General features: G+C 45.2%; 1 protein-coding gene across 1 annotated transcript in view; it reads left to right on the plus strand.

Annotated features, from left to right (window-relative positions):
- ITIH5 (inter-alpha-trypsin inhibitor heavy chain 5) overlaps positions 1-12,849 on the plus strand; it is a 296,926-nt gene that overhangs the window by 181,254 nt on the left and 102,823 nt on the right. The gene's annotated exons all lie outside the window — the stretch shown is intronic.

Below are 12,849 nucleotides of genomic sequence, written 5' to 3' on the forward strand. Positions count from 1 at the left end.
CACCAACCTATATCTAGGTAAAACCGTAACCTTACCTGGCGTTTTCTCTTCAAATATCTCCAGGCTAGAAGAATATAGAAAGGGATCGATGGAATACTTGAATTAATCTCAGGTACTGTTAATTACTCAAGGCTGCATCCCAAGACACCCTAGATTAGTCCCAGCCATATGCAAATCAGCATTATTTGGTCTCAAATAGGAACATTCCAGCCTAGACTCCCAGGACAGGTCCTCTCCGATATGGAACACAAGCAGCAAAAGACCAATTGTAGCCTATTTGGACACCTTCAGTCAGGTGCAGCTTGGTTCTACTGGCACAGTGAGCACATAACTCATGTCTGGGCATGCCATTTTGGTAGTTTGGGTGGGACTGTTCCTATTGGAGTAGGGCCAAGGCTGATTTGCATTTGGCTGGGTCAAATCTGAAGTTGCATTATGGGGAAAATGATGGAGTAGGAACGACCAGGAGTAATTATAAATGACTCAGATTAATTCATTCAATTCATCACTTTTTTGTATGGTTCCAGGCTAGTATTTTTGTCATACTGTTTCTGATTGTCTGCCTTATTTAATAGTAGGAGCTGTGAACCTTGAGTCCTGTGTGACTGGATTATGGCTTTCATGAGAATTAAAATGTCTCCCTGTTCTTATTTCCTTAGCACCTGGTCCTGTTGGATGGTTGCAGTCATTCGGCTTAGCGCTCTCGTCATCTCAACATGGCCTTAGTTGTGCAGGCTAGTGCTTTGCCGGGGGGTTAATGGCCTATATATAGGAATTTGGAGGCTAGCTCTCCCTTTTGTTGGCCACTACCTCTTCCCAGCCAATGCAGAACTTTAGGCAATTGTTGCTCTTTCTACGGAGGTCACTGTGTGTGGACAAGCTTACACTTTTGTGGCCATTCTGGTTTTTCCTAGCTCTAACATAGGGACTGCTGTGCCCCCTGGCCTTTATGAAACCTTCTTTCTAGTGGTCCTTTGTCATTTCTGTGCTATTTCTGGGGGTGCTGCTAATGATTCCATCCTTCTTTTCAACCCTTACGTCTGCCAATTTGGTGAGAGCTGGTGGAACTGTGACCTTGGTTTGATTATTCTGTGTTTGCTGCCCAGGCATTTGTCTGAATGCAATTCTGCAGATGGTGTTTACTGACTTGCCCCCCTTGACTCTTGGCAGGGTCTGATCTGGTGTGTCTTAGTGGTCCTGACTGGCTATCCTGACCTTCAGTGCCTGGTCCATGCTTAGGAAAGCTGATGATCTCTTTTTGTGAAATGCTCCTCACAGGTCGCTTGCTTCTGGTAGGTTTGTTCATCAGCAGATCCACTGTTCTGGCTGATGTTGTCTAGTTCTGGCCATTCTTAAGTCGGAGGCTCCTTCCTTTGCCTCAGCTCTCTCACTCCCACCTTGATGGACTGGTGGGGAGTCCTTTCTCATGTGGAACTGGCTCCTGGGCTTTGGTGATGTTTTCTTATGGTTTCAGGTGTTTGGGTGTGTTCCCTTTCCCTGCTTTGGTAGTTTTTACTTTTTCACTGTAGTGTTTCTTCCTCACCTTACTGGGCCTCACCTTATTTCCACCTGTCTTTCACCTCTGCTGTTTTTCACTGTTATGATGGCTCCTACCTGGCTCTTAGTTCTGCCTTGTTTCTAGGGCTGTTGCATTGGTATGTCAGTATTCTCAAAGCTTGCATTATCAGTCTGGGTTTGTTGGGCTTTCGGCTTCCCTTTTGTCTTTGGTTATCTGATAGAAGTTGGTGGGCAGCTTGACGTTCTCCTCCTTGGTGGTCCTTGCTTGCTTTGACCTCCACTTGGCTGCTTTCTTCCTGGTTTGGGGTTTCGATTGCTGTCTTCCCATTTTGGGGTTTTAGCATTGATGAGCTTGCATGTGCTGCTGTCAGGGTTATGGCTACTAGTGCTCCGTTTTTAGACTCGTGTACTCAGCTTCCCTTGATCAAGCGCTACATGCTTTTGGGTCTAGTCATATGTGGTATGTGCTTTGGTTGGGGATTCCTGTCATATCTTCATGCATTAATTTCCTGTGGTTTTCTTCAGTGTCTTTGAGTTATAGGCTCTGTGCTACTGTTGTTGTGGGCCCACACGGATCATGCTTGGCATACTCCCACTGAGGATTGGGATGAGAAAGAGGGACTTAGAGTTAATGTCATGATTACTGATTACTTAATGGTAATCTTCATTACTGGAATGTCCATCAGAAGATTAATTATGATGTCAGCCCAGTTTCCCTTTAAATTGAAGAAAATTATAATTCTATTCACCATTCAACAGTATGTGAATTGGATGACTCTGAAAGCCATCTGTCTGGTCAAATCTGACCCAGAGACAATGGCTGCATAAGCTCTGTTTAGCATGGATACTTTACTTCTGGTTTGTAGTGGAACGGAACTTCCACACACATTTCAAAGTCCCTCAGTGCCTCCACCCAAGTGGTGAGATGTCACAGAAAATGTTACCATTTACCTTCTAGCAGCAGCGGCCCAGCCATATGGGCTGAGGGGCCACCCCCCGTCTTTTTCCCAGATAGAAGAACGTCTGTCAAGCTGAGCAAAGGTCAGACTCACAGACCCATTTCTTGTTCAGATCAGGCAGCCAGGAGCCAAATATGTGCTAAATGTGCAGGATCCCGGAGCTGAACTTTGCCAGACTGTGGATTTCACAGCCCTGTGGGCGTGACCTCCTCAGCCTGGCAAAAGGGCCTTGAGACCCTCTCCTTGTGGCAAGGGGGAGCGCCATTGATTGCCTCAGACTTGGGAGCTTCAGTTTTAAGCCCTGAAGTGCCCAGGGCCAAGTGTTAATGAGTGACACCTTGTCATAGAGTGGGGTGAGGCCAATAGTGTCTCTTACCCTATCCCACTCTATGAGCAGTGAGGGAATATGCATTTTCTCATTGACTGACCTTAGGTCAGCCAAGGAAACAAGGCAGCAGTTCCTGGAACTTCAGAGGCTTTCCTCTTTACATTGAAGGCACATTTTATGTTTTTTTTGTATGTTTGGTACATGCATGGGTGTATGTATGTGTATTTGTTAGTGAGTGTTGTGAATGAGTGGGTGTTCAGATGTGAATGCATGGGTATGTCTACTGTGTGGCCCCCTAATCCCCTCCCTGGAAAAATTAAACGCTGCCACTGCCTTCTAGTAGCATCAAAAATGCTTTATAGCTACAACATTACTTAATTTCACTGCATCACTAGGGAACTGTCTTTTGTAGGTTTTGCCTGCAAACCTCTTGAATTTAATAAAGCTTAAAAGGGGGCTCTCGTCATTTCCCATAGTCGAATCACTGTGTTTATTCGATTTCATCTGGAATTTTTTATTTGTTAATTTCCCCTGATGGCACGCATTTACAATACTTCAACAAACGCTGTTCACACTGTTTAAGCCCCATTCACTGTCAAGATGAGATCTCTTCCCACGGGAAAAGGCAGGCAGCTTCTAACAGTATGCTGGTATGCTTGCATTTTATTAGTTAGTTCTGTAAAGCAGATATTTTACCCTTAGAATGTTTGTGGCATTTCCTATTCATGCCTCAGTACCTTTCTTTTCACTTTGTGGACATTATTGGATTGATTTTTTCAATATAAAATATTTGGTCATTATGATCAAATTCTAAATGTTTTAATAAACATTGCATGTTAAAAATAAAGGTAATATACAAGAGCTATGCTATATTTTACTACTAAACAGGCATCCATACGTGCAGGTACCTTGCAGACAACAGGGTCATGATTTGAATGGTGCAGCAGGTGCAGTAGCACTGGGCTCAAAAATTGTCAGAATTCCTCCAAACACATAGACTACTTAACAGGCAGTCAAAATTGCAGTCACCTTGCAGTTAAAAGAGATTTGATTTGAATGTTGCAGCAGGGGCCAAAAGTTATAGGGACCCCACTAAACCCAGATTATTGCTAAAATGTAAAACTAAACAGGCAGTCACAAGTACAGTTACCTGTCAGACAACTGGGTCATGATTTCAATGGTGCAGCAGGTGCAGTGACACCAGGGGATGCATTATACATGCAGTACATTTTCCTTCATTGCTCTGGGCGCACCTTTCAAAAGGTCCACCGGAAGGTAAATGTGCCATATTATGATGAATGTGCTGTCCTCACAGCAGCCGCGGACTTGAGCTACCTTCAGGGAAGAGCATTCATGTAAAAAACGGAGTGGCTGCTTTGAAGCCGCTGCATGTTTTCACAGCACAGGCGGCAACCTGTCTGCACATTTAAAGGGGATTAAAGATCCCCTTGCATGTGGGTGCAGTCAGTGACAAGGGTCTGTCTGGGGGCCCATAGGACCTCCTTTCCCCACTCCAGAGGGCTGCTCTTAGGGGGCTCACTGACAGTGCAACACCTTTTAGGGGGTGCACTGTCAGTGCACCTCCTGAGCGCTTTTTTGCCTCTGCGTCTGCGTCTGTAATACGGTGAAGGGATTCCCTCATGCACATGAGACAATGCCCCCTGAAGATGGTGCTGGTAGTTTGTGTGCCAGCACTATCGTTATTACAGAAGGGGCCGCGCAAGCATCTGCGTCCCCTATTGTAATACCAAAGTGCCCAGGGAGCACGCAAAGCGGGCGCAAACGCCTGTTGAGCCCCTGGGGCACTTTATGTAATAGGTGCCCGGGGCCAAAAGCTCTAAGCACCCCACAAAGAGGGCCAAGAGGAGGTTTAAGGACCAACGTGGGCGCGCTCCCGACTCCAATAATCAACTCACAAAAGAGCCCACGGGTCCAGGTTGTATGAAAATATTCGAATGTGATACACAAAACTCACACCAGAGAAGAAACCAACTTAACAGGGGAAGGAATCCCTTTTAAGGACGAATCCTCTCAACACCATAGGTGTCATGCTTCATCATAAGGGTGCCTCCTCGCGTTAGGAACCTAGTCCTAACGCGGGCTACAACCCCCTCTGTACGAGGGAGGAGCTCAGGGATGCTTTTCAATTTGAGCATATGGGTTGTACTAAAAACCGTATGTGAGCTTGGTGTGTGAATGAGTGAAATGTGCAGTGCTAATGTGAGTGCGAGACAGAACTGCCTATAGAGCTAGCCGGCAAAACTTTATTTAGCTACCCTAGGACAGGATTAAAAACAACAATGAGCGGATTGATGAGACTGTCAAGATTCAAGACAGCTACATCAAAGGGATCAACATGTTTCAGCCATTGGTGACCTCTAAAAGTATCTAGGCCTGCGCCAGGATCCAAAGAAATAAGAGCTACTGCAACATGTGAAAGAAAAAATAGAAGAAGGTGGTAAATACTGAACCAGAGTTTTGTATGTTCAGTCGGATCCACCGCTACAACCAAATTAGGTCAATATAATTTCTGTGTCTGTCCGGGGCTATTTTGCCAAAGGTACGGACGCTACCCCCAGTTGTGAATCTTAGTTTTCCCAGCTCATAATCCCATGGAACGCCATTGGATGCCCATGGAGCTTTTTCTAGCTCATATTTTACTATTGAACAGGCAATCACAAGTGCAGTTACCTTGCAGACAACAGGGTCATGATTTGAATGGTGCAGCGGGTGCAGTGGCACTGGGCCCAACATTTGTCAGAACTCATCTAAACATCTTATATTGCTATATCTTACTAGTATACAGACAGTCACAGAATTGCAGTTACCCTGCAGTTGAAAGAGGCTTGATTTAAATGGTGCAGCAGGTGCAGTGGCACGGGGATCAAAAGTTGTCATAACTCCACTAACACTAAATATTGCTATATTCTACTACTAAACAAGCAGTCACAACTGCATTTATCTAGCAAGCCCTAGGGTCATGATTTTAATAGGGCAACAGGTGCAGTGGCACCGGGACCAAATGCTCCAGGCTCCCCACTAATCACAAAATATTGCTATATTCTATTCCTAAACAGGCAACCACAAATACAGTTACAATGCAGACAACAGGGTCATGATTTGAATGGTGCAGAATATGCTGTATCACCATGCCCAAAAGTTGTCATAACTCTTCTGAACACCAAATATTGCAAACGTTTACTACTAAACAGGCAGTTACAAATGTAGTTATCTTGCAGGCACTAGTGGCATGATTTGAATGGTGCAGCAGGTGCAGTGGCACCAGGCCCGAAAGTTTCCAGAACTCCCCATAACACATAATATTGCTATTACATCAATTAATTCTTTAATTTTTCAAAATGATGCTATTACTTATCTGCACTATACCACTAGTAACAGCCCAATATATTGCCTTTTTGTACATAAACAAGTCATAACACTTTAACAGACTTTCTGTAACTTAAATTGTACAACTACTCAGCAAGCTACAACTTACAACAAAAACAGCTTATTAATAATCACACAGGCGGAACCTAATGCATTAACCAATGTTTGTTTTTAATTTTATTTATTAACAAGCTTTGTGTTCAAAGAGCTGGATGTTGTTTGGTAGGTCACAAACCTGCTTCTGAAATCTGTGTGCAGCATGCAGGCCAGATGTTAGAGTTCTTAATCCACCCTTTTATCCCTCTGACTGTTAAAATGAGCAAAAAAATGCAAATAGTTATTAAATGTTAAAATATTTGAAATTCATTACCTAACCACACATACTTCATCTAAAGCTGGAGTTACTATACAAAACATTTATACAAATGAAAACAGAACACTGTACTGTAAATATTATGTTTTGTTGTCAGCATTTGTATTGTGCCTGATGCACTAGATCATATATTCCTCACACATTTTACAGTGTTTACATTCTTTGCAAAAATTACTGGCATTTCTGGTGTTTACAGCTTGGATAAAAGTGGGAATCTCTCTTAAATATTACTTATGCAATATTTAAAAATAGTTTTATCCTCTCCAACGTTAACTTTGGACATGTTAAGCTCATATGAGGTACAGAGTCAGTTTGTTTTATTTCCCTATCACAGATTTTCTCCTTCTATGCAATTTTCCCTGAATTCACTAAACACATTGGGTAGGCAGTTTTTTTTTGCGTCCGCTAAAGATGATATTCATGAAATATTGGTTCTATTGAATATTTTCCTTTTATCTTATTAAAACTTCCAGAGACTTTTTTACCACAAATGTAATCAAAGTCCCCCTTAAAACCTCTCAGGATTCTAACTGTGAGATATAATACATTATTTATTTGGTAGTCTTGTGAAGTACCAGAAGATCTATCCCTGTGACTAATACAAACCACTGAAAGGAAGAGAAGCACTCCAATGTTGTGTGCAAAAATCAGTGGCAAAACTGGTAGAACCCAACAAAATGCACGGTGAAGCATCCTTATTTGGTATAATCTAAATGCTTCTCTTATCGACATTAAATGTCAGATGAATGCCCTTCTTAAGATGTCAGTCTTCAGCCGTCTTCTAAAAAAGAGGTGGTTAAGCTATGATCTCAGGTTGAGTCCAAGACATTGAAGATTTTTGTCACTTGAGTGTTTAATACTTTTCAGCGCCATTCCAGTGACTAACTTGCTCAGCCATTACCATTCAGCAGGATAAATGTCACACAGATTTCAACGTTACCTTCATATCTAGTTCCTTGAAGTACTACGCCTGTAGCACTATATAAATAGTACCTTATTATTATTGCATGAAGTTCAGTTGGCTGGCTCTTTTAACTAGATATGGCTAAGCGAATGGTTTTCTATTAGCAAGTGTCTCTAGCCTGTCCATACTCTTGTTAGTCAATGCATCGTCCCCATCTTTAACTGTGTTTTCTTATCATGTTTTCTATTCTTTTTGTGTTGCATTTTTACCATAAATGGGAAGGGCATGCCCAGATGTGGGTCCTGTGCTCGCTACGCCACCAGATTCAAGCTAGCCTGGTTGAAGAAGGGGGGTAATGCCCTGAAACCGGTCCCAGGGCGCTTGTTTTCCGGTCCAGGGAGAACCTGGCCTGGCAGTTTGCACTGGGCTGTTCTCATGGGGAGCAGGGTCAAGGCTGACTTGCATATGGTTAGGTCTAAACTGGGATGGCATGGTGATCAAAAGAACAATGGATTTAACCCAGATCTGTGACTGGGGATGAATGTCTGAAAAGTTTCAACGCTCCTTCCATCATCTCCTTGTGTTTGCTTTTTTCATCCTAAGTTGGTAGGTCATGCCCAGACATGGGTCCCTTGCTCACTTTGCACTGGATTTAAGCTAGCATGACTGATGAGTGGTGATGTTCCCGAAACCGGTCCCAGGATGCTTGTTTTCCAGTCCAGGGAGGACCTGGCCTGGCAGTTCGGGCTGGACTGTTCTCATGTAGAGCAGGGTCAAGCAGTGGCGTAACAAAACTTGAGGGGGCCCCCTGCAAGGCACATGGAGGGCCACCCCCCCTCCCGGCAGCCCGGCTCACCACCCACCAGAAATCTAGTATATTTTGCGTGGGGCTGCTGGTGCCTCGACCACACAGAGAAGAAACAGTGGCGTAACGCAAAACGATAGCCCCCCTGCAGTATGTGATAACAGGCCCTAGTCTCAGATATCCCCCAAATATAAGCTCTGGGCTAAATAGGGTTCCCCTGAAGGGGCGCACCACTAGGGTAACAGGAGCTGCAGGGGCCTTTGTTACGCCCCAGAGAGGAAATATTCTTAACTCAGACAGTTGAGCAATATTTCCCCGGCCAGGCTGTTGTCTAAATCAAATGCTCTCATTGCTATTAAACAAGGGCTATCTTTATCTTAAAAGTGGACCCTGAACCTCGCCATGTTCATTCTTTTTCTACAGTGCCTCAGAGTGTAAAGGCCTGCAAGACGAGACCAGGCCTGTTTGCCGCACATGCAGAGCTCACTATGCTTGTGAAGTCCCACCAGGAAACAGGGAATCTCGGACCGGGCATATACCTAGGCACCTGCACTCTCTCTATGCTAGAACTCCAGAGGCCACTGATCCTCCATTTTATTGCGAGCCGTCAGCACTGGCTCAAGCAGTAGCTTTCAGCAGAGGCCTAATGCTGTGGCATACTGTACAAGTAAGGTTCTCTTCTCCCTGCTTGTTCAGCCTCACCTCCTGCTGTCCTCGCCACTCATCAGCTGCTGAGACCCAGACCTTCAACCATTCCTCATTCCATTTTTAGGTTTGCCTGGCTTACATTCTGCCACAATCCGCCTCCCTGGCTCCCTCCTCGCTCAATGGACCCTCCCCCCCACTCCTGGTGGCCCCAGACTGAATATCATAACTTGAGGTCACCTTTTATTTAAGTGACACTACACTTCTCTGTAAGTACCCAATGCCCGAACCAAGAACACCAATGTGCTTGAACTCTTTGGAAAGGAGTGTCTGCATGGAGAAGGAACTCGGGAACCCTAATGGGCATGTATATAGTTTAGAACAGCACTTTCCCTCTCCACAGGTGAATGGCCGTAAATCCGCTTTGTGTGCTCTGTACAGGCCTTTTCCACTAGGTGTGTCTTTTCAACCTCTTAGTTTTTTCCCAGTGTGTACTGTGACAAGTTTATCTTCCATTTCAGATGCATGTTAATTTAGCCCAACCCTTCCATTTGTCTTTAGGACCATGATCTTTGGTGGTGCCGGGCTACATATCACGTTTTTTACTTTTATTCCTGAATTCCAGGCCAGGCCCTGCCCCCACCATGATGCCCTCCATGATCTAAATTATGATCTCATCCCACCACAGCCCACCCACCCACCCACTGAATCTCATTGTCATGCTGCTGCATTAAGGCTGCTCCCATTGTGATGTCACTACAGTTATCGGCAGCTTTCATTGTCATGAAACTGCAGTGAGGCTGCTCCCGTCGTCATGCTGCTACAGTGACTGCAGGTCTAGTGTAATATCACTGCATTGGAAGTGGCGTCCATTAAGCTGCCATTGCATTAAGGCCATACCATTCCACCTGTTTAAGTCTTCATGGAGGGTGCGATAGAGTGTTTCTGGAGGGATATCTTTGAAGTCAATAGATATCACCTTTTTGCATGGCTCTGGTGAGTTTATTCATGGCGATGGGTAACATTTTTCTTGTTTGGAGGGTGAAGATGAGTCAAAGGAAGGGGACACCACTCAAAAGACGGTGAGTTGAGAGGTATATGAGGTCACTAAAGTTATTGCTGCCCCAAAATGATCATGCCACTAGTGAGAGCCGCTCCCACTTTAATATCGCTGCGTTACGGGTGGTCCCCTTTGTGAGGCCTGTTACTTTCCAGTGTAAATCAAAATTGGCGCTGGACACGAAATCCGATTTGAAGACTTTGTGGCAGTTTGCATCACTCATTGTAACAATGCACTGGCGCAAACCTTTTAAAAACGTGGGACTGTGTATTTTATCAATGTATACCCGACTTGTCACTGACACTTTCCTTTAAGTCTGTACGTCTGTGATAAGTTAAACATTTAAATTGAGAATATGTATATTCTCACAGGTTTCAACATATAAATAATGTATATTTTCTCTAGAGCTCCCTACCTTGCAAATAACTGGTCCTACACAAATACCTGAGCTCTGAAGGATGAGAGACTGCGTCACTGAGATTCAAGCCTGTCTCTTAAGCCCGGTACACCTCAAGCCTCGGCGCGCCCGGGCTCACAGCACAGGAGCAGCCTTTCCGTTCTTCTCCCGCAGTTATGCTCCATGTTTGGACAAAAGAGGGACTCCTCGCCACCACGGACCACTCACTCCTGCCTAGGCTGGGACAGACACCAGCAGCAGCTTCAGTGGCAGTCACGCTCATGCGCAATTTTTAATTGCGGTTCTGCGCAATGCGCATGACAATGGTATGGTCACCAGCAGCCCCACCCTATGCACCACTCTGAAGACGCACACTCGCCGAGCGCACCATAATTAATAAAGAGCCTGCCTCAGACGCCCGCCCGACTGGGGCCCGGTGGACCATGCGTACCATTTAATTAGTGAGGGGGCCCAAGTTGCTCCGCTGAGTGAGGGGGCTCCTAGAGCACAGGGCCCCCTTGCAACGCGGGGGCTGAGGGGGCCTGTGTTACGGTCAAGGCTGATTTGCGTATATAGCTGGGCCCAAACTGAAATGGCATGGTGAGCTAAATAACGATGAATTAAACCTAGATCTATGACTGGGGGTGAATGTTTGGCAATGTTCAACATTCCGTTCATCATTCTTTTGTGTTGTATTCAAACATTGCAACACTCCAGCTAACTTTAACATAGAAATTTAATTTTGAATTAAAATAATTCAAAGTGTGTTAATATCACGTGCTTAAGGTTGAGCGGTACACAAGGCTGCTGAGTACTAACGTATTACCAGCTCTGCCTATCTTACTCCTATTTTCAGGGAGCCAAATGGTGAGCATTGGTTTTGCATCCTCTTTCTGCATACTGCAGTAAATGCATTTTGCAGGGTGCTTTGTTCCATCATTTACCTGGAAAATATCAACAAATATAGTTTTTCGTTTTCGCTCTTCTTTACTCCATGAAGTGCTTAAAAAGTATGTGCACTGTATTCTATTAAAATAAATTTCGTTTAAGGAAAACAAGTGTCAGCGTGAGACTTTCTTGAGTTGTGAGTCTTCTTTTTACAGTGGGCTATATTTTGCTACTTGTTGTCCACTTGATTTCATTATGAATCAAGAAAAGTCGTAGGAATGCATTTGGCCGGCACATAAAACGCTGCGTGTGTAAACGTGGAGCTCTGGTGGCAAGGCTCCTGGCTGTGGTCACGCTTTCTGTCTCCTCTTCATGCCAGACTCTAGCAAAGATGTCGGTGCTCGGCAGACAGAAACTCGAAATATGCAGATTAAGAATCGTGTTCCCGCGCCCGATGTATCCCACACAAAGACGCATTCCACCGCGTTGCTAAATAGCTGGCACGGGTCCCGGGCGCTGCTTATCCGAAGAATGGCCGCCCTCCAAGGGAGCTACTGTGAAGGCCGCCAATTCACTGCGAAGCCGCCCGTGAGTGAGCGCTAATCTTAATGGCATCGCCGGGCGTTCGAAAGCCACAGAGGGGGATTGTCACTCCGCACTTTTCTCCTTGACGAAAACAAGCTATTAGTTGGCATATCAGAGATCCCACGTGCGCTGGTGAGAAGGGCTGACCCCCGGCACAATAGCTCTGGGTGGGTGCGCAGCCGCTCGCGCTCTGGAGTGTCTGGGCTACAGTGGAGGATGGTTGAGGGTGTCTTACTCAATGGCGCTTCATAATCTCACTGGGTCACGTGGGCATTGATGGCATTCCACCGGTGGCGCGTCGGCCATCTAGGCAAGCCCACCCCGCCCCCCCCCCCAGATTTTCGCAATGGCAGGGTACCCATACACAAGGGATTAGCCAGAAAAGTAACAACCCCACACTTTGAACTAAGCTCTGACTGCACCAAGCAAGTGAAGGAAGTGAGCCTGATCATCCCCAGAAGAGTTTGCTTAACTCTTCCATCCAAGCATTTATCCATTCATCCTTTCAACTCTCTATCGACTCATTGATATCCATTCTTTACTATCTGTCATACATTCATTCATTCATCCATCATTCAATCTTTCACCACCAATCCATCAATCTATCCATTTATCCATCTTTTCACTCATCCATCCTTTCACCCCATCATCCTTTCACCCATTCAACCACCTGTGCATCTTTCCACTCATTCACCCATGTATTCTTTCACTATGTATTCTTTCACTCACCCAACACATCATTTCACCCATCCACACTTTCGCCCATTAACTCACCCACTCACACATCTTTTCATCGATCCACCCTTTCACCCATCCTTTTACCCACCCACAAATTCACCCATCATTTCACCCACCTTTGCTTCATTTCACCCATGAAGCAGTCACCCGTCCATTTACCCACCCATGCATCCTTTCACCCACCCATGCATCCTTTCACCCATCCATCCTTTTACCAATACTTTCACCCATCCACCCTTTCACCCACCCACACATCCCTTCA

This window comes from Triturus cristatus, chromosome 4_1, assembly GCF_964204655.1.
Source record: "Triturus cristatus chromosome 4_1, aTriCri1.1, whole genome shotgun sequence".
NCBI classification, from domain to species: domain Eukaryota; kingdom Metazoa; phylum Chordata; class Amphibia; order Caudata; family Salamandridae; genus Triturus; species Triturus cristatus.